The sequence below is a fragment of the Chrysemys picta genome, chromosome 3, assembly GCF_011386835.1.
Source record: "Chrysemys picta bellii isolate R12L10 chromosome 3, ASM1138683v2, whole genome shotgun sequence".
NCBI lineage: Eukaryota > Metazoa > Chordata > Testudines > Emydidae > Chrysemys > Chrysemys picta.
This window is the reverse complement of record NC_088793.1, coordinates 91,379,033-91,402,682: the sequence shown is the minus strand read 5'-3', so window position 1 is coordinate 91,402,682 and position 23,650 is coordinate 91,379,033. Positions and strand designations below refer to the sequence as shown.

The window sequence follows — 23,650 nt, the reverse complement described above, 5'->3', positions numbered from 1 at the left end:
GTTGCAGAGGGGCAGCCCAAGGGTAAGCAGAGGCAGCAGGTCCAAACCCTCCTTGCCGAGGATGAGTGGCAATTATACTGCAGTCCGCTCCAGTGAGCGGGCTAGATGGTGACTGGCAGTAGCCAAGACTGAGGTGAGATGGGGATAGGGGGTTGGGGGTTCCCTGGGGAGGGGAGACCCAGCAAGACTGTGGGGTACTGCAGGGGACAGAACCCCAAGAGAAGGGGCACCGGGATCCAGGAGGGACATGGGGGGCCAGTGTCAAGGTGAGACACTGGCCTGCAGAGGGCGCTCCGGATGCTGGCGAGCTAATTCCCTGGACGACCAGCAGGAGGCACCGCACCAGTGAGTCGTCGCCTCGCCACACTAACCTAGTCAGCAAACAACACCACCAAAGGCACATTCTACCACCATTCTGCACTTGCTCAGCCTATAGTTGAACTGCTCCTTACTACTGTCCAGGCTGCCTGTGTATGGCTTCATGAGCCATGGGAGAAAGGGGTAGGCTGGGTCTCCAAGGATAACTATTGGCATTTCAACATGCTCCACAGTACTTTTCTCGTCTGGGAAGTAAGTCCCTTCTTGCAGCTATTCAAACAGCCTGGAGTTCCTAAAGATGCGAACGTCATGCACCTTTCCCAGCCATCCCACGTTGATGTCGGTGAAACGTCCCTTGTGATCAGCTAGTGCTTGCAGCACCATTGAGAAGTACCCCTTGTGGTTTACATACTGGTTGGCAAGGTGGTCCGGTGCCAAAATAGGGATATGCGTTCCGTCTATTGCCCCACCAGTTAGGGAAACCCATTGCAGCAAAGCCATCCACTATGACCTGCACATTTCCCAGAGTCACTACCTTTGATAGCAGAACATCAGTGATTGCATTGGCTACTTGAATCACAGCAGTCCCCACAGTAGATTTGCCCACTCCAACTAGGGGGAGGGATAGCTCAGTGGTTTGAGCATTGGCCTGCTAAACCCAGGGTTGTGAGTTGAATCCTTGAGGGGGCCACTTAGGGATCTGGGGCAAAATCAGTACTTGGTCCTGCTAGTGAAGGCAGGGGGCTGGACTCGATGACCTTTCAAGGTCTGTTCTAGGAGATAGGATATCTCCATTTATTTAAAAAAAAATTATTCTCAACTGACCGGTAGCAGTCAGGCATTGCAAGCTTCCACAGGGCTATCGCCACTTGCTTCTCAACTGTCAGGGCAGCTCTCATCTTGGTATTCCTGCGCTTCAGGGTGGGGGAAAGCAACTCACAGAGTTCCAGAGGCCTTACACATGCAAAAGTTTCGCAGCCACCAGGACTCATCCCATACCTGCAACACTACGTGGTCCCACCAGTCTGTGCTTGTTTGCCGGGCCCAGAATCGGCGTTCCACTGTATCAACCAGCCCCACTGCTGCCATGATGTCCCGATTGCCACATCCCGTGCTTTCAGGAACATCTGTGTCCATGTCCTCCTCACAATCGTCCTCGTGCTGCCGTCTCTTAGCCAGGTTCTGCACATACTGCAGTAGGATGCGCAAGGTGTTTACAATGCTCACAACAGCAGTGGTGAGCTGAGCGGGCTCTGTGCTTGCCATGCTATGGCATCTGCATGGGTAACCCAGGAAAAAAGGCGTGAAATGATTGTCTGCAGTTGCTTTCATGGAGGGACGGAGGGAGGGAGACCGATGACATGTACCCCAAACCACCCGCGACAATGTTTTTGCCCCATCAGGCATTGGGAGCTTAACCCAGAATTCCAATGGGCAGCGGAGACGGCGGGAACTATGGGATAGCTGCCCACAGTGCACCGCTCCGTGAGTCAATGCTAGCCACGGTACTGAGGACACACTCCGCCGACTTAATGTGCTTAATGGGGGGACACACAATCAACTGTATAAAATTGATTTCTAAAGATCGACTTCTATAAAATCAACCTAATTTTGTAGTGTAGACATATTCTAAGAGGTAGTATAAAATGAGAGTAAGAATATAGCAACATAGAAATGTAGGACAGGAAAGGACCTTTAGATGTCATCTAGTTCAGCCCCCCTGTGCTGAGGCCAGAACAAGTAAATCTAAACCAGATAGGTGTTTGTCTAACCTGTTCTTAAAACCCCCAGTGACTGGGATTCCACAACCTCCCTTGGAAGTCTATTCCAGTGCTTTACTATCCTTATAGTTGGAAACGGTTTCCTGATATTTAACCTAAATCTCCCTTGCTGCAGATTAAGCCCATTACTTCTTATCCCACCTTCACTAGATACTGGTAGTGTGGTACCACACTCTAAAACTACTTTTTCAGCAGTAGGTCGAAGCACACTACAGAACTCTTTGTGTCCAATAGCAGGATCCACACAGCCAGTTAATGTGTGGCAGGCTAGTGCACTGTAGACTTACACTCCAGCTTGCTGCACACTAAGCCGCCATGTGGACAAGCCCTAAGGTGTTTCAAGTTGGACACCCCGTATCAGTGGCCGCTTTTGAAAATTTGTCTTATGAGATTTGACCATGGTGGCAGTGAGTCACTGACAGTTAGGAATGCAACCCTGGTCTCATGATGTCCCATTCTCTGCTCAACCCACTAGACTATGTCTGTCTCAGCACACATTGGTGTGGAAGTCACTTCAGTACAGCTTGCTCCAATTTTATCGTATTTGAAATTCCAAAGGAAGATGCTACTTGTGACTAAAAGAAAAATTGGCTATGGACTAAAATGTTTTATTTCTGCTATTTGTGCTATTGTAAATGTTCACGCATGTGTAAATTCCCTACATGATTCTCGGTTTTATAATCTACTAATGGTACTTAAAAACTAAAAGGCTTGAACAGAAGACCCTTTACCAGCTTTGAACTAAAAAATGAATTCAGACAAACCAGTTGAGAGTTCACATGAGTGTATGGTAGACTGGAGACTATCCAAAAGGTTTTCTTTTACCCATTGTAGATATTTCTCATTCAACCTTCACAATCATGCAAAAAACACCATCATACCTACATAATGTAACAGGCAACAATCATGAAATACATTATACCAGATCAGTCATCAACAACCTCATAAGACTGTTTTTTCCCTGTGTTACATGATCCAATATCTGAGCATAATAATACAGGTAGCAGCAGCAAACATTACTTTCCACACATCTTACCCTGTCTCAGTCTACAATGATTATCTGATCAGAAAGACTGGGTTCATTTATTAGTCAAAACAAAAATAGATCTGGGTAGCCGGGGTGGGAGACGAGGGTGAGGGAAGAACAATGTCCTAACTGTGAAACACTACACCAACTTTTACACAAGACTTCATTTGTGAAACAAAGATGTCTTTTCTCACCAAACATTTAAGCTTAAACAGCAAAGCCTTTGTAATTAATGTCATTTCCTATTGGAGGACAACTGGTCTACGCATCATTTTTTAACTGGTATAACTATTTCGGTCGGGGTTTTTTTTTTTTTTTTTTACACCCAAATGGTTATACTGGTACAATTGCTTGTATGCACACAGTTATACTGGTATAAAGGTGCCTTACACAATCTGGTAATAGCTATACCAGTATAAAATACCTTTATACCGATACGGATACAACTGCACAAGGAGAATTGTATTATTTTAGCTGTACCAATAGAGTATAGATTTACTGTTATGATTTTAGTGTCATAACTTCAGGAATGAAACTATATCAGTACAGTTAAATCAATACAACTGTTTACTCCTGGGGGAATTCTGTGCCAAAAAAATTAAAATTCTGCACACAATAGTTTAAAGTTTTACATATTTTATTTGTCAAAATAACACAATATAATCATGCCAGTTTCAATTATTCTGGTAATTTATTTAAAAATACCTGTCAGCAAGTCTGTCTGCAACAATACAGACAACAAAAAGGATTCAGGAAATGTTTTCTGACAAATAGTTTATTTACTGGGCATATTAATAGAGAATGTTGAGTAATAATTCATTTAAACAACAGTACAGAAACATATTTCCTGCACCCTTCAGAAGCAGTGCAAAGGCTTGGTGGAGTCAGTGGTAATGGAGTAGCAAAGGGACAAGCCTTGGGAGAGTCAGGAGTAACAGAGGAGCTGAGGGGCAGGGAAGTAATTGCTGGGAAGGAGCCTGGGAAGGAGCCTGGAGGGTTGTTGGGTGTGGGTGGGAGATGTATGGAACAGATTTGGAGGTGGGGAGAGGGATTGTTAGTGATTTGGGGAGCCCCCTCGTGAAAATCCTGGCTGACCCCTAGCCTCTCTCATTCAGTCAGGCACATCTGCCCCTCTCCCGAGGTGTCCCAGCACCCCCACTCAGCCACTCCTCCTCCCCCATCCCCATGTGATCCTGCACCCCCACTCAGCCACTCCTCCTTCCCCATCCCCATGTGATCCTGCACCCCAACTCAGCCACTCCTTCTTTCAATGTCCCCAGGTGTCCTTGCACTGCCCTCCCTCCTGTCCTGAAGTGGCCCTGCACACCCTCCCATTCAGCCCCTGACTTAATGCTGTCACCCCACTAGCTCCTGTGCCCCACCCCAGTCTATCCCCCCACTAGTGCTTTTGAATCCCAGTCTATGTGACCCCCCCAGCAGCCCCATGTGCCCCACTCTGTCTGTCCCCCCCATATCCTTTGCCTCTTCCCCTGGCCTCTGCCCCCTCCCTCTCCATGGCTGGCTGCTCCATCCTGTGAGCCACTGCCTTCTCTTCTGACACCACAGCAGCCCCAGTTGGACAAAAAATGCAATTGCAGCACCTCTCTGGCAAAAAAATCTGCAGGAGACATGGATTCCGTGCATGCACAGTGGGGCAGAATTCCCCAGGAGTAACAACTCAGTGCGTAGACAAGGCCTGGGTGTCTGCACTGAAGATCTGACAAATACAATCACAACACTATCCTGAAGGAGCCACTTTCTGACAAAAGTATTATCTGTAATAACATGGCTCCCTATGTACATGTTTTTAGAAGGATGTGAGTGGGAGGAGATGTACTAACATGGCTTCCAAAATTGGTTAACCTTATATATTTCAGAGCCAAGTGAAAACCAATTAGCTGGATAGAACAATTCCAAAGTAAATGAAACAATAGATATCCCTGCTTATTTCCATGTGTAATTCAGAGGAGATTTAACCCCATTGACCCACACAGCTGTGTTGGGATGGTATAAAGAATAGATATCCATATAAGGAACTGCATTCAATGTCAATATGGGACAGGACTTTAAACAGAAAGTCCTACTCTTTTCTCTCAAAAGTTTTCTGTGCATCAAAAAGTTTCCTGTGGTAACAAAATATCTGGAACTATGAACACACTCTGTAATATGGTAACTCCTGTTAGAGAGATTTGATGATTTTATTATGTACAATGTTTCACTAAACAAAAAAAATAAGCTCACTTCTGTAACAATTATTTTATTTCTGATATTTACATGTCAGTGCTTTGTAAACCCACTAAAACTTCCTAAATAAATAAATAGTTATTTTAAAAAAAAGAAAAGAAAAATAACTCAGTCAAGAGAGGAAACTTCTAAAATCGGTGTGTTACCTTAAATTCCAGCTTTCAGCAAAATTTTAGATTTATTATGATTTTAGCTTTCCAACTGCAATAATCAGGAATGAAATAAGCCAATACTCAAGGAAAAAGCTATTGACTCCAGTTTGCTCTGCTTGCCTCCATTTACTGAACCAACAAGCAAGCATTTTCTTCAGAAAAGCTAAAACCCATAAGAAAAAAAAAACAGTTTATTTAAAAAAAACACATTGTGGAATCTATTCTCTTAAAAATAATAAACAGAAGGTCTGTCAAAATGTCTGAACTAGCAGCCTCCCTTCATTACACCTAATTGCTATGCAATGGCACTTTCAATTGATGCATGCAAAGAAAAGTAATTTCATGTTGATGATGTGAGCCTCCAGCCAGTCTAGAGTAGAAGGCTGATTCCCCTTCATCTATTTACACTCTGCTTTGGAATGTAAAAAACTGTTAGTTGATAACATCAGCTTCCTAGTACAACTTAGACTGAATTCCATACCAGTGGCAAATGAATATAACTTCCCTATGTGCTTTGAATTATAAAAGGTAAGCATTCGTTGCTGGTACTTGGCCAAGTCCAGCACTTTGAGATCTTCTACCAGCTGCTGGTTGATGGTTCACACACTGATCAGGTAGATTAGACAGAACTTCTTTTATTTGAATATAGATCTTTGCAAGCATCAGGGTGCTTTACAGAATACATGTACTGCATATTCACAGAGAAAACTTAACTTTTAGCATAGAAATATGCTGTTCTTTAAAACAATGCTAATATAATTACATATTATATATACATATTATATACTACATATATATAAGGGAGCCTTAAGGTTGCACTAATGAGCACTAAAACGTCAGGAAATGCTGAAGTTGTCATTTTAATGCGGCATACTTGAGCATACAAATTATGACACAGCCCACATTTCAGGAAAATACCTCAGCATGTGCTTACATCCCATTGAAGGTAATGGGAAGTAAGCACATGCTTAAGGTTAAGCACACGCGTAAGCCCCCTTCCTGCATGGAGATGCTGAATTGGGGGCATAATCTTAACTGTATGGTTATATATTATGCCTCAGTTATCATCATAAATGGTTATTACAGGCTGATATACATCTTTTAGTAGTGTGCATTGTTTGGTGTAAGCAAGATAAACACAATTCACAAAAGGAGCCTCTATGAAAAGTACACAGCAAATTGAACTTCCACAACATATTGCAGGTGAATGAAAACAAAAAGTATTACTGAAATTTGGCTGCTATATATAGCCCGCTAATGTTAACTTCATCTCATGAATTTCACTTAAGGAGGCTGTGGTGATTCTATCTAAATCTATACGTGGCCATCACTATAGTATTTGAGCGACTCAGAATCTTTAATGAATTTTATCCTCAGAACACCCCCGTGACATAGAGAATTATACCAATTTTACAGATGGGGATCGGGGGTGCTGGTAGATTAAGGGTTTGTCTGCACTAGAAAGTTTTACCACCCAATTTGCCAGCATTCACTATGAGCCCTGGGCAGCAGAGTTCAAAAATTTGACCAGAGTGGTTGCTGCCATGGGGACAGGCATTGTGAGCTTGGTGTTGGAGGACCGCTTATGCCAGTACGGGTACTTCAGCATCCACACAGTTCTTGTGCCAGTAGAACAGCTCCAGTTAGGGGCTTATGTTGCTTGGGTAGGGTTACCATATTTCAACAAGCAAAAAAGAGGACGGGAGGAGCCCCGCCCTAGCCCCGCCCCTGCCCCTCCCACTTCCCGCCCCCCCCCAGAACCCCCAACCCTCCCCCCGTTCCTTGTCCCCTGACTGCCCCCTCCTGGGACCCCTGCCCCTAACTGCCCCCCGGGACTCCACTCCCTATCTAAGCCTCCTTGCCTCTTGTCCCCTGACTGCCCCAACCCTTATCCACACCCCCACCCCCAGACAGACCCCTGGGACTCCCACGCCCCATCCAACCACTCCCCACCCCCTGACAGCCCCCCCCAGAACTCCCAACCCATCTAAACCCCTCTGCTCCTGTCCCCTGACTGCTCCGATCCCTCTCCACACTCCTGCCCCCTGACAGCCCCCCCAGAACTCCCAACCCATCTAAACCCCTCTGCTCCCTGTCCCCTGACTGCTCCGATCCCTCTCCCCACTCCTGCCCCCTGACAGCTCCCCCCCAGAACTCCCAGCCCCCTACCCCCCGCTCCTTGTCCCCTGACTGCCCCCTCCTGGGACCCCTGCTCCTAACTGCCCTCCAGAACCCCACCCCCTACCTAAGACTCCCTGTTCCTTGTCCCCTAACTGCCCCCTCCTAAGACCCCCCCCAACTGCCCCCCAGGACCCTACCCCCTACCTGTACCCTGACTGCCCAAAACTTTCTCCACTCCCCTCCAAAAGCCCCCCCCCCGTTTCTTGACTGCCCCCTCCAGAACCTCCCTGTCCCTTCTCCTGCCCCCCCTTACCCTGCTGCTCAGAACAGGGTGTTGGGCTCTGTGCCAGCCGGACACATGGCTGAGCTCCCCTGCACAACACAAAACCCAGTCCCTGGCCCTGCACAGGGCTGCCGGAGCGGGCTGCAGGAGGAGGAGCTGCCGGCCGGCTCAGAATGCAGGGAGGGGGGGGTGGGAGGAGGAAGCTGCTCCGGAGTCCAGCCCGGGACTTTCCTGCAGCCCTCCCAGCCGCTCGCTCTGCCGGGGGAGGGGGAAATCCCGGACATTGTGAGTGCTTTACAAATTCCCCCCGGACGCTATTTTTAGCACACAAAAGGAGGACATGTCCGGGTAAATCCGGACGAATGGTAAGCCTATGCTTGGGGAACTGGTTTAACCTCACTGGCAAAAGTTCAAGGTCGGCAAGCCTAAAGATTAAGAGTTGATACATGGAAGTTTGGCCAACAGCAAGCAAGTTTAGCTGGCAAAACTTTGTGTTGTAGATCAGGCTTAACTGCCTAGCGCAAAAGCACAAAGACAGATGCTGTATGAGTCAAGAATTGAACCCAGCTCCCAGCTCTCTTGAGTCTCGGTCGGGGGATCGGGGGGGAGGGGGGAGAGGAGGGTCATCCTTCCTACCCTTCTGAAAAGAAACTAGACAGCACATAGATTACATAATAATTATTGTTAAAGTTATAAAAGGAAAAAAGAAGTTATCACACTAGAAGTCTAAATATTCAAGATGATCAGGACAATTCATGCAAGTATAAAAGATAAGAAATATTAGGGCACTATGCATTAGCATTTCCATAAGATTGTACAAAATATTGTTAGATTGTCTGAGAAATAATATCGTGTTATACCACTAAAGAATGTATCATTATGCACAAAGGGGAGAGTTCACATTTTTTGTATATTTCTTGACTTAGGAATGCTTAACTGTGCAACCTTAGGCCCCGACCCAGCAATTTGCTACAGGTGGAAAGACCCTTGTATGAGCCTGGAATGAGCTGCAAGAGCAAAGCCTTAATGTTCTCTGCAGATTTTTTTTACAATGTAATTTCCTTTGGGGTTATTTGGGGGTGAGGATTGAGGGATGGGATAGTTAAGAAAACAGAACACTCCCACCCTAACCCCACATCACATGCATTTTATAGGTAGGACTGACAGAAATATGGTAGGTGGGAAAGGAGAGGGGCATTGCAAAATTTTGGAAAACTTTGAAAGCAGTTTTAGTTCAATCATTCTTCCATAATGCATCCAAAGGAATCTTCTGTGGAAAAGTTTGTTTTAAATTATACATTTTCCAAAACAATCCTACCATGTGACTAAGTTGAATGATCAAAATTGGCAGTACAAACTTATCAAATAATAAAAAAAAGCAAATATAGATTTTGCACGAACTTGTTTATTTAAAATTTCATGACAATTTTGGAAAAAAGGGAACATTTTGAAAATTAATTTTTTTTTAAATTCTGTTTTCAAATAAATAAAAGATTGGACTAGCTTTACTGATCTGTATCTTTGAAATGGAGACCCTTAAGTTTGGACTCCCAATTATATGAATGACAATAATATAGTTTTTCACAGTATAATGATATGATCTACACTTTTCCTACTAACAGGTGGGTTTCTATTATGTATGAGTAGGTACTTGACAAATCCTTTCATTGTTGTGAACTGGGTTCCATTCTGGAAAGAGTCCTCAACTTGGTATGCAGGTTAATGCACAACTGATTAGTGCTGGACCACTGTTATTGTCATGACAACAAATCGGACTCAGGCTATGTTTGCACTGCCTCTCAGCTCAGACTACAGAAGTGTGAATAGCAATGCACACCAAAGTGCTACACTGTAACTCCCCCACGTGGACACTGTGGGCATGAACTAAAAGATTCCTAGGCTCACATTAATACAGTTCTGTTTGAAGAGAATTAAGTTAATGCAAACTAGGAACTTTTTAGTTCATGCCCACAGTGTCCACATAGGGAAGGTACAATGCAGTAGTCACACTGGTAGTCACACCCTGTAGTCTGAGCTGGGGGAGCAGTGTAGACAACCCTGCAGACTGAGTGGGCAGAGGAACCACCTAAAATTGAATTATGTGTCAAAGTGCCACTGGCTTGGGAAGAGATGTCACCACCTGTTCCTCATCAGAAGGAGCAGAGCAGCATATGAAGAATTTGTCATTGGCTGCTCTGTGCAAAGAGGAATGGTGAAGATTCCACCTGCATTTTCCATGGAGGGGCTAAAGATTCTACCCATCTCATGCCCTCCTATGAATATGTGCATTGATTCCATGAGAAGAAAAACAGATGCATTCACTCATTGCTGTTTTTCCAGGGGAAATGTCAATACAAGACTGCTTCTTAGAGAAATGGTAAAGTGGAGATTGGATTTCTCACACCCAGGGGCTTGGAGGTGAAGGGAGGTACTTTCCCATCCTCTTGTCAGGGAGAATGGCACATCTCCCTCATGCCCCCTTTGTCTTGGTGAACACTGTGCCTCCAAGACACGTGCTATAAACAGGTGATCATCAATTGTTTTCTTTCTTTTATTCCTACCACAAGAAGCCACTAACTCAGCTGTACATCTCTTCTGAAGGACAGCACCTCCGGCAGCACAATGTATCAAAACTTCATGTTGGTGAAGCAGTTTGACACTGATGGGAAGAGAGCTACTTAATCATCATCCCTTCTTCCTGCAGCAACCTAGCCAATAAAAGTTGGGCCAATAAAAGACATTACCTCACCCACTTTGCCTCTCTAATATCCTGGAACTGAGATGGCTACAGCTACACTCCATTCATCTCAGTCAGGTGTTAACTATTAAGCCTAATGATAGGAATTAAAATGTCAACATTAGCTACACTTCTGAACCTTTTAGAAGATTTAAGCATTGATTAATGCGGGATTCTCTGTAATTTGAAGTCTTTAAATCATGATTTGAGGACTTCAGTAACTCAGCCAGAGGTTAGGGGGTTTATTACAGGAGTGAGGTTCTGTGGCCTGCAATGTGCAGGAGGTCAGAATAGGTGATCATGATGGTCCCTTCTGACCTTAAAGTCTATGAGTCTATGAGCTACTCTTAGAGTGCGGGAAGAGCTTGGAATTCTGTGTAGACAGCTTCGCCCCTCCCTCCCAATCAGACTATGGAACAGTACCAAGAAAGTTCTAATCTGGGGCTGTTCTTTCTTATTCTGCAGTCATGTGTGAATGAGAACTGAACACAAAGAATGCATTTATTGGCTTTGTTTCAGGATGCTGTAGTTTGCCCCCTTATAAATTATTCTTCCCAAACAACCACCTCACTGCAGTTAACATAGTAATGCAACATATTACAAAATGAATATTTAAAAAGCTCCAAAAATAAATTCTGTGGGAACTGAAACTGTCTGTTTGAGTCCAAGGCTCAATAATAGACAAGCTAAAATTGGATAGAGAACATAATAAATCAGTGACACTACTAATGACAATCCCACAAACCGCAGTATTATGGCAATGGAAATCAACAGAAGCTCTAGGTAAGGCTCCAGTTTTTGGCAGATACCCTGAAAATCGGAAAGTGGAATTTTGTTTCCTGAACTGAGCTCAAAAAAAGAAGGGAACTGGACTTGATTATTAGATATCTCTAAGCAGTACTTATGGCCTGATCCAAAGCCCACTGAAATCAATGGGAGTCTTTAAGAGATTTGGATTAAGATCTCAAAGCACACTGATAGACTGGTTATAACAAGTGAAAGGTATTGATATCATTTGAAGTCAATGGGAGCTGTAAGTGCTCAGTACATCTGAAAATCAGATATTATGTCTAAAGTTGGACATCCAAAAATGGAAGCACTCAAAAATCAGAGAATTAAAATTAAAAATTAAAAAACTGGGCCACTACATATCATTCCCCAAAACTGTACTATGTTATATGGCATAAATAAATACACCACTTAACTTTTACACTTGCAGACCACTCAGTAAAAGCTGTTTGGTCTATATTGTTATTTCAAAAGGCTGAATATGACTTCTATATGTTGACAGTGACTTTCCATGAATTGCATAGTCTGCAGTTCAGACTTTCATTACCTTTTCATTGCACTGAAATTATATTAAAACTGATCAAATGATAGCTAAGGATTACATTCTATTTTAAGAGGCTGCTCTGTCACTTAGAGCTACAATGACACATTGCCAGAGACTGCCAGAAAAATAGCTAAGCAAGAACATGATTAAAAGGAAAGCATGATTACAAACACAAATGGCACATTTTGTAAGTCGGTCATTAAAGGTACGTATAGTCTTTACAAAGTAAAACACTGATGTATTGAAAAGGTGTTTTCCAGCCAGCCTAGTGGGTTGACAAAATATACTAATGTTGTTAAAGTGGCAGAACCTCTCTTCTGTAGGTATGGAATGTTACAGAGGGGTTTTGTACTGTACATGGCTGTCAATCAATCGAGACAGGGATACAATCATAAAATGGTAGCCCCAGTTGAGATGTCAGATGCCACTCATCTTCCCACTTAACTCCTCATTTTAATTCCACTTGGGTTGGCCTAAATCTTGAGTCCTCACTTCTGTGATGTGATCTACTGTGCATGTACTGTCATCACTCTGCTGAGTATTTGCATATTTTAAGGGCCGTCATTGCAGCTAAACGTTTTAGGTAACTAAATAATTTTTGTATCAATATTTCTTATAGTAAGTACAGGGAAAGCAAAGGAATATTGCAGATAATGAAGTAATTTTATCTAAGTATCTTAAGTAGAACTGGCACCGAATATGTTTTATTTCTATAACTGTGCAAAACATTTTTTGTAACACACAAAACCCTGGGAAGCTTAGCTAGTTCTAGATTTCATGTCCAATGCAAAACTCAGCCCAGGTTCATCAGAAGATTAGCTAAGGCTCACTGACTTTTTGAGCAAACCTGGGCTGATTTATAGTTTTGTAGCAAAACATAAGAACTCAGCGATTTATGTGGCTAGAATGCAAAGTCCAGTCATAATTATGGTTTTGACTCAGTTTTACTTTGAACTATGGTTCCATTTAAATCTGAAGCTCAAAATGGCTGTCAAGTTCCTTTCTCCCACCCTTTTCTTTGTCTGTGTGGGCTCCAATTCCACAAGTTACTTGAACATATCCTTAAACTTAAGCACATGAGTAATCTATTTGAAGTGAATGGGTGAAATCCAGGCCCTAGTGAAGTCAGTAGGAATTTTGCCATTGACTTCAATGAGGCTAGGATTTCTCCCAGTGAGACCTCTACAATGGAACTATGCACATGCTCCCCCTTGGGGACATGCTTAAGTACCTGGCTGATCTGGAGCCTCAGACAGTAAGTTCTTCAGGGTAGGGATTGTCTCTTACGATGTGCTAGGGCCTGATCACATTTGGAGTTTGTAGGTATTACTATAATACTACCACTTCTTTGAAGGTGTAAACCTATATTTGCTGAAACCAACATGAAAATAGATTTTCACACAACTCCACGCATCACATTTATTTTTTAGTTCAGTGGACTCTACTTCCCAGTATCTTTCCTAAATCCTTTGAACATATCTTTGCTGATTAAGCACATGGTCCTTCTTCCATGCCCTCCTGGCATCTGTTTCTTAAACTTCTTTTCCATTTTTTTAAATAATCAAAATATAGGTACAGTTACATTATTTGTTTGCTCAAGGGCTGTTTGACCAACAGGAATGTACTTCATACAATAAAATAATAAGAGATAATTTTACAGTGCCTTTCCTGGATGATCTTAATAGGTTTTACATAGAGTAATAAGATAAGCTTCAAAACAACATTTAAAGGTGGCACTGTAAATATTTTTAATCTCCCCTTTCAAAAAATGAGGAAACTGAGGCACACAGTATTGCCCAAGTTCACACTGAGAGTCAGTCGCAGAACCAGGAATAGAATCCAGTTCATCTGGCTCCCACTGCTGCAATTTAGCCACAATATCAGTTATTTCAATAAAGAAAAGCTATTTAACTGACTTTAGCTTTGTGTGCCATTACATAGAATCATAGAAATGGAGTGCTGGAAGAGACTTCGAGAAGTCATCAAGTCCAGCTTCCTGAGCTATGGCAGGACCAAGTAAACTTAGACCATCCCTGACAGGCATTTCTCCAACCTGTTTCTAAAAACCTTCAATGATGGGGATTCCACAACCTCCCTTGGAAGCCCAGGGCCGGCTCCAGGGTTTTGGCCGCCCCAAGCAGCCAAAAAAAACAAAACAAAACAAAAAAAAACGCGATCTGCGGCGGCAATTCGGCGGGAGGTCCTTCACTCCCAGGCAGAGTGAGGGATCGTCCGCCGAATTGCCGCCGAATACCTGGACGTGCCGCCCCTCTCCGGAGCGGCTGCCCCAAGCACCTGCTTGAGAAGCTGGTGCCTGGAGCCGGCCCTGTGGAAGCCTATTTCAGAGCTTAACTACCCTTCTTATAGTTAGAAAGTTTTCCTAATAGCTAATGTGGACTTTTTTTTAATTTAAATTGAATTTAGTTATTTTGTATCAGCCTACTATGGGTTCAGCTCTTGTTACTACAGTTTCAAGCTCAACACAGTGAAAATCACCTCTGGTGCTTTTTTCAAAATTAGAGACTCTAGGAACACACAAAGACCAAAGATAATGACCACAATCATGAGTACAAAGTCTTATCTGTAGTTTTAGTAAAGCAATAACTGAGGTTACAATTATCCATGCGTATATAAATCCTACACAACCCATGCAGTGACTAACTGCTGGGATTTCACATCCTCAAAGATATTCTGGGGTTTGATGGATCTCTCAGCAGATGATCACTGATAGAGGGATGGTTCCTGCTGGGATTTCTCATGGGGTTTTCCCACTTTTACCCAGAGAACTGCTTTTATATTGTTGTTCTGACCATGCCTAACATATGCATGAGGGTTTCAACCCTCTTTTCTTTATCTGTACTTCCATACCCCAGGAATTTTGGGGTGTTCAGTTTTTCAGACGTTGTTTCTTAGTTCTCCTTATTCTCATTAGCATATATACATAACATATGTCCATGCTAACCTGCAGTCAAATCAAAACATTCCATGATGTTACAATCGGGTGTCTCATGGTCTTGGACAATACATTGCGGTCCACTGCAGTCAATTCTTCCATATCACCTATTGGCACATCTTTTACAGTAATCTTATACATTTACTGGCATAGGGTTATTCCTAGGTCACTCACTCATGTCAAGCATTCTTAAGCCTAGGCCCTAATATAACTAAGCTAAAATCTGACAGGGCTAAGATTGTAGGCCTTGTATTCCAACCATGGTTTACTTATATACCCGATACAAACTCATCACTCCTAAATACTTGTCAATCTCATACTTCTGTAATCCTACAATTTAAATCTATTTAGCATGCATTGATTATATATGAAATAGCCTATGAGTTGACCATAACACCAAATAACAAATAATAAATGGATGATAAAATGAACTAATTGGCTACTCTAACCTAAATCTTCCTTGCTGCAGATTAAGCCTATTACATTTTTGTCATATCTTCAGTTGACATGGAGCACAATTGATCACCATCCTCTTTATAACAGCCCTTCCGATATTTGAAGACTGTTCTCTGGTCCCCCCTCAATCTTCTTTTCTCAAGACTAAACATGCCCAGTTTTTTTAACCTCTCCTCAGAAATCAGGTTTTCTAAGCCTTTTATAATTTTTGTTGCTCTCCTCTGGACTTTCTCTAATTTGTCCACATCTTTTCTAAAGTGTGGCACCCAAAACAGGACACAGTCCTCCAGCTGAGGCCTCACCAGTTCTGAGTAGAGCAGGACAATTATCTCCAGTGCCTTCTTAATACACCCCAGAATGCTATTATCCTTTTTTGCAGCTGCATCCCATTGTTAACTCATATTCAATTTGTGATCCACTATAATCCCCAGATTCTTTTCAGCAGTATTATAGCATAGCCTGTTATTCCACTTTTTGTAGTTGTGCATTTGAGTTTTCCTTCCTAAGTGAAGTACTCTGCACTTCTCTTTATTGAATTTCATCTTGTTGAATTCAGACCACTTCTCCAATATGTCAAGGTCATTTTGAATTCTAATCCTGTCCTCCAAAATGCTTCCAACCCCTCCCAGCTTGATGTCATTGGCAAATTTTATAAGTATACTCTCCACCCCATTATCCAAGTCATTAATTAAAATATTGAATAGTTATGGACCCAGAATTGACCCCTGTGGGACCCCACTAGATAGGCCCTCCAAGTTTGACAGCAAACCATTGATAACTACTCTTTGAGTACAGTCTTTCAACCAGTTGTGCAACCACCTTATAGGAATTTCATCTAGATCATATTTTCCTAGCTTGTTTATGAGAATGTCGTGTAGAACTGTGCCAAAAGCCTTACTAAAATCAAAATATATCACATCTATTGTTTCCCCCCATCCAGTAGGCTAGTATCTCCATCAAAGAAGGAAATTAGGTTGATTTAGCTGATTTGTTCTTGACAAATCATATTGACAATTCCTTATAATCCTATTCATAGATTCTAGGACTGGAAGGGACCTCGAGAGGTCATCGAGTCCAGTCCCCTGCCTGCATGGCAGGACCAAATACTGTCTAGACCATCCCTGATAGACATTTATCTAACTTACTCTTAAATATCTCCAGAGATGGAGATTCCACAACCTCCCTAGGCAATTTATTCCAGTGTTTAACCACCCTGACAGTTAGGAACTTTTTCCTAATGTCCAACCTAGACCTCCCTTGCTGCAGTTTAAACCCATTGCTTCTGGTTCTATCCTTAGAGGCTAAGGTGAACAAGTTTTCTCCCTCCTCCTTATGACACCCTTTTAAATACCTGAAAATACCTATTGTCCTCCAGGTGCTTATAAATGAATTGTTTAATAATTTGTTCCAGTATCTTTACAGGTATCGAAGTTAGGCTGACTGGTCTATAATTCCCTGGGTCCTCTTTTTAAAGATAGGTACTAGGTTTGTCCTTTTACAGTCCTTTGGGACCTCACCTATCCTCCGGGAGTTCTCAAAGATAGTTGCTAATGGTTCTGAGATTCTTTGGCTAGTTCTTTAAATAACTTAGGACTAATTTCATCAGGGCCCTACTAACTTGAATACATGTATATTATCTAAATATGCTTTAACCTGTTCTGTCCTTATTTTCACTTGCATTTCTTTCCCCTTGATGATAATATTAATCATGTTGAGTATCTGGTCACCACTAACTGTTTAGCAAAATAGGCATTAAGCATGTCAGCATTCCTGATATCCTTAGTTATTCATCTTTTTCTAACAACCTCTTGTTATTGCCTTTTATGTCCCTTGCTGGGTTTAACTCATTTTGGCTTTAGCCTTTCTAATTTTGTTCCTACATGCTTGTACTATTCTTTTGTACTCCTTCTTAGCAATTTGTCCATGTTTCCACCTTTTGTAGGATTTGTTTTTCAGGTAATTAAAGAGCTCCTGATGGAGCCATATTGGCCTCTTACTATTCTTCCCATCTTTCCTTCACATCAAGATAGTTTGCAGTTGTGCCTTTAATACTGTCATCTTGAGAAACTGCCAGCTTGAACTGTCTTGAACTCCTTTCCCCCTAAATTTTCTTCCCATTAGAACCTTACTTAACAGTTCTCTGAGATTGTTAGTCTGCTTTTTTGAATTCCATTGTCCTTATTCTGTTGCTCTCACTCCTTCCTTTCCTTAGGATCATGAAATCTATCATTTCATGATCTCTTTCATCCAAACTGCCTTCCACCTTCAGATTCATTACCAATTCCTCCATTTTGGTTGGAATCAAATCTAAAATGCCTGTCCTCCTTGTTAATTCTTCCACTTTCTGTCACAAAAAGTTGTCCCGGTTACATTCCAAAAACTTAGTGGAAATTTTGTGTTTTGCCATATTACTTTTCCAGCAGACGTCTGGGTAGTCAAAATCCTCCATTATTACCAGGTTAGTATTTTAGATATTTTTGTTATTCATTCTAGAAATGCTTCATCCACCTCCTTGATTTGGTGGCCTACAGTAAATCCCCTACCATGACATCACCCCTATTTTTTACCCCCTTTATCTTTACCCAGAGCCTCTCAGCTGGTTTGCCTGCCACCTCCTCTCTGGACCTCAGAACAAGTGTATATATTTTTTATGTATTACACCATACTTTGCCTTTGCATATACTCACACAACTCATGTCTGTGTATATATGCAAAACTACCCACATACACTCTACGCCATGCAATCTCCCCATTAGTTTTATTACAAGATCAGGCCCAGGTGTAGGAAAATGATTACATCAACTGCTTATTTATCCCAATTGTAAATTTCCTTTATAGCATGCCCAACTGGCACTCTTCACCTAATATCACCAGGGTTGTTTGTTTCTCTGTTTGTTTTCTTAAGTGAATTAAGTGCTTTTGAAAGATGCCAGATTTACAGTCCTGGAAAACAAAGTCATCTGTTTATCCAGAGACCAGGCACCAAGGCCATAAGCAATGCAAGCTTTCCCACACCACATCACCAGTGTGCTTCAGCCTTGAGCTGAAGGGACTCAAGGAGGGATGAAAGAAGGCCTCTCTAAACAGTCCCCCAACAAGAGTGCTAATGAATACCAATTGTGATGGTGGTTTTTGTCATTTGGACAACTGTTCACTGGGAATTGGACTGAAACCCACTCACTTAACACAGACCACCAAACAGCAGCCCAATAATAATGACTTGTTCTTACCACTAGACTAGGCTGGATTTGAACTAGTAACCTAAAGATTAAAAGATCCATATTAAATTACTAGTCCTCTGAGGCAGTCTGCTTTCACATAATATTGTCAAAAACTTATGAGGAATAATAAAGAGCAGAATTGTGAACCTCTCTATAGGTTTCTGTTTAGGGAGCTTTGAGTGCTACTGATAACTAATTTAATTACTTAACTTCATTTGTCTCTGCCAATGGGCCGTGTGATAGGATCACTTTGGAAGACAGTGCTCTTGGATATTGTGGATCTTATATATTACAAGAATGCAATGTTAATCACTAGAAAATGCAATTACAACACTATTGCTAAATCCATACATATGAAAGGAATTGAACTCCAGCACTGGGAAGATGTGAAATATTTGACTCCCTGAATAATGTTAGGAACTTATATTTAATCCCCTCAAAACCATTCCTAATTAATTTTTAGTATGTCCTGTGAGCTTTACAAGAGGATTATTTTTCTGGTGCACAACAATTTTTAATGTTGTGCTGAAAATCTTTTACCATTAATTTTGCTTCTGACATCCTGTCTCTACTGAGGTCAATAGGAGTTTTGCCATTAATGTCAATGAAGTCAATATTTCCTCCTTGGTTTTTAAAGGAATATATAAATCTGCTATATGTGAAAACTCTTCCTGTGACTGGTCAACAGAGTGTGCTATAAGAACTGAAAGTGACCCTAACACACCCCCAAACCCAGATTTCCCCCCAGAAATGTGCATCTTGTACTGCCCAAACCTCTCTTGGACAATACTTGCTTATGTAAAGTCTTTCATTTAATTAACAGAAATAATATGCACACAGCCTGTTACCCCAAATGGAGTTTCCTGGACACTTCAATTCAAATACACTGAATTAGATAAAATAATAAAACAAGTTTATTAACTAAAAAGATAGTAAGTACACGTAATGAGTACATACTTTTAAGTAAGTGTACTTAAATGAGTACTTTTAAGTAAGTACAAGTAATGAGGCATAAAAGTCAGAAATGGTTACAAAAAAAAAAAGATAAAATGCAACTAATGCCTAACAACAAACTATGTTACATTCAAAGTAAAGTTTTTCTCGCCTCATGCTCTCAACAATCTTACTGGTCAGACTTCTTAGGCCAGGATACATTCTTCTGCTTAATGGCTGCTTCCTTTGTTTTTTCTGGTGCAGTGAATTGAAGGACAGAGAGAGAGAGAGAGGAAGGAGGAGGTGGTGCCCTTGGGGATCTCCCCTTTATTTTTATAGTCCCTCCTTTGACAAGCATCTCCAGCTGGGAGCATGGCGACAGGCAGATTGTGTGGTGGGGAATTCCATGCTGTTTCTTTGCTCAGATGTAGATTTATTGCCCATGCCCCTCTTCCCTGCCAATGAATAGCCATTTAACAGGTAATGGCCTACCGATTTTGTTTACACCTGACTGAGGCATCAGCTTTCCCTTTGTCTTTGAGGAACTGGTTTGGCCACTCCCCAGACTTGGGACATAATTTAGAAACACCATACAGTGGAATCTTATAATTTTACATACATTGTTGCCACACATATTTTACCAGGACAATAATGACCAGCAAATCATGAGATCTGAAATGATACCTCACAAGGCATACTTTGTACAAAGTTTACTACAATGGTGTGCAAGGCGTGAATACAGGGGTACACTCTGTCACAATAATACATTTTGTTTGAGTGGGAATGTGATTCCAAGGCTAATGCACATAATTAAGGAGTTAGAACACAGACCCTGATCCAGATCCCTTTAAACTCCATGAGATTCTTCTCGTTGACTCCAATGGGCTGTGGTCCAGGCCCATTGGATTGGATTTGTAGAGGTGATATCAGAACCAGGATTATAGCTCAGCAACTCTTGAGCCCCAGCCCTGCACTTATTCTTCTGCATGATGCTGCCCTCTTTTTGCTTGTCAAAGCATCATATTCAAAGTGTCAAACTGCCCAGGGTCAAAGCTCTAAATCTATGGTTAATTGCATGCTTCTGTTGCTGAGGGCTCATCTACACTGGACGTGCTGCTTTAACAATACCAGGATAGTTAAAGTGGCAAATTTCTCCTATTGTAGACACAGTTATACTTATATAAAAGTGACTCTATTGGTAAATTCTAGTTCAGGAAGTGGAATAAGCTATACAGGTGAAACTGCATCCACAGCAGGGCTTATATTGCTATAGCTATATTGGTAAATATATATATATCTTACACTGACATTGTTATACTGATAACTTTCCCAGTTCATATCTGTCCTTAGTTGGAATCACTTATTATTCAAGAGCCAAAAAACAGGACATGCATTTAGACTAATCCATGAGACAAAAAGAGAAGCAACCTAGCTGCTTCATTAAATAAAGATTGTGACTCGAAAACAAAATTTACTGTTCTCCATCATGGAGCCAATTGCCATTAGTCTAGCACCCAAAAGGCTAACTTAGCAGACATCAGTTACTCAAGCAGTTTTCATCCTTTACTAATAGTGGTACTGCTTCAGAGGCTCAGTGGGAGTCAGAGGTAATCTAAATGTAATAGACTGCTGGAGATGTAGGACAATATTCAAATTTAGTGCTCATAAATGTGATGGAAATAAATCTATAGCTTTCTCTTTTCTCAGTTTCATAAGGGCACATAGTCTGGAGAACACATCCACTGCACAAAGAGACAAGCAGATAAAATACTGCAAGGATGTTACTTTGTGATATCTGGCTAGCTAAGAAGATTCTGAAAAAGAGTTTTCTGCCAATATGTCACCAGCAACCACTTTAATCAAGAGCAGACCGACTGCAACATTTGGCCTGGATTAAAAACTGCTTGTCTTCCTTAAATATGCAATCAATCAAGGTGACATGTTAACCTGGCCATATTAAAACACTCAGTGATTTGCAGTTCAAACACAGACAACTCAGGAAACACAATTACCTTTTTAATACTCAGAAACAAGGCAAAATGCTTCTGCATGCTTAATAAATCTTCAGCCCCTGAAAAGTTAACATCCACTAACAACCACTGTCTTACTGGTTTTGCTTTTGGTTTTCAGATGTACCAATTTGTCTCTTCAAAGAGGAAAAAACTGACAGAATCCAACGGAGTAGGCTGCTTTGCCAACACTCTGTAGCACTTATTACTGTATATAGTGGATGCTGCAATTGGTTCAGGTGGAAACACTTGGGTCAAATAGTGTCATAATGTGCAAAGCTTACTGTACAAACTACAGGATAAATCCTAAAGCCCTACTCAGATCTTACATGGGCAAAACTCCCATATGACTTCAGTGTAGGCTTTGCTCAGGTAAGGACTGGGCAGGGACTTCAGGATTTGTCCCTACTCAATTCACACCCAGCAATATGGCATATTAACTGGCTTATTTTCCAGGGATAATGTCATGTGTGGTGGCAGAAAGGAGATAAACATTATGAATCAAAATATTAAGATGAAACAACAGTCAGCACAAATGTGTCTCAGACACTTGGGAGATTATTCAATAGTTATATTATTGAAATATACGATTCCTAAAAGACAGTTCTCCTTCCTGGAGCAGAGTCATGGAAATCTACAACAGAACTTGGTAAGATCAACTCATTCTAAGCAAATGCCTACAGAAGATCTTCAGAGTCCATTGGAATGAGTTTCTTGCAATGTCAGAAATTCTAAATGGAGCACACCAACTAAATCATCAAATATGGTAAGAAGACATGATGGACATATTCAGAACACACTTTAAGGATGCCACCAACACAACTTCCATATCTAGTGATAATATGAACATCACCTGCAAAGAGAAAAAGAGGGCAACCTACAAAAACATTATGCACAGTAGAGAAAAGCCGAATCCTTCAACATGACACTCAGAAGCCTGAACTGACCAGTACAAGACCGAAACAAATGGCAGAAACTGGTGCCTGCCTTATGCACCTGAGGGTTCAGGAGAATAAGGAAACAGAAAAGACAGTCACTAAGGCTGCTACATTATCTGATTGTTCAAAATGCAGTATACATTTATACTGATCACTTCTACCCACAAATATTTTATTAACTGAAATCAAGAGCAAACAAAAAACTCCAACATATTCTGAAATTCTCAACATTGGTCATAATTGTAAATAGCTGTGAGTCGGGGAAAAGTGGTATCTGCTCCGCTTTTGCACAGTAATTAATAAAATGTTCTCTATCAACCAGAACTGAAAACACAATCATGCAGGCTTCTAATAAGCACCAATGATAGGAGGCGCTGTGGGGAAGGCATAGGGGAGCTGATGGGGGGCTGCCAGCTGTGGACAAAGCAGGCAGCCAAACGACGTTATAGCGAAGCATTGCACAAATTTAAATGGAGCATGTTCTGTAATTGAGCAGGGACATAAGATTGAAACAACGTTAAGTGAGAGGACATTAAGTAGAGAGTTACTGCAGTTAGTTGCTGCTTACTGCTCAGAAGAAAGGGCTGTGTGCCTGGCTGGAAGAGCAGCAGGACCATGGACAGCTCATTCTCGGCAGGGACTGGGGGAGCAAGAGAGCTCCTGGCTGGCTGCTGGGGCTGAGTAAGGACTGAGCACAGGGAGAGCCGCAGGAAGATAGTGTCTCCAGGGAGGAAGCCCTGGGGATACATCCCCATACCAGGACCAAAATTACTTAAAGACTGAGCCCAGGCAAGGCTAGAGAGATGCCACCAGAGGGGTACTGAGATAGCTCCTATTGGACTGTATACCCCGGAAGGGGTCTGCTCTGATTCACATGCAGACAGTGTGTGAGACTTGGCCAGAGGGATGACTCACTGAAAAAACTGCTTGAGAACCACTGAGAGGGGTCACCAGAACTGAAATAATGCAGACACACCCAACTACATCTCTGTAGTACTTTTCCCTTAAGAATAAATGTGCATGCTTAGAAGGAGCTGCATGGTAACTTATCTATAGGCAATATGCTGGTCATAGCCCCTGGAGAGAAAGTAAACTGCAGGTGCTGGCCTGTTTAGGCCGTCTGGCTTGCTGGGGACATCACAGA

General features: G+C 41.9%; 1 protein-coding gene across 2 annotated transcripts in view; it reads right to left on the bottom strand.

The window, feature by feature from the left end:
* Positions 1–23,650, bottom strand: part of SLC35F1 (solute carrier family 35 member F1) — a 369,666-nt gene that overhangs the window by 218,816 nt on the left and 127,200 nt on the right. The gene's annotated exons all lie outside the window — the stretch shown is intronic.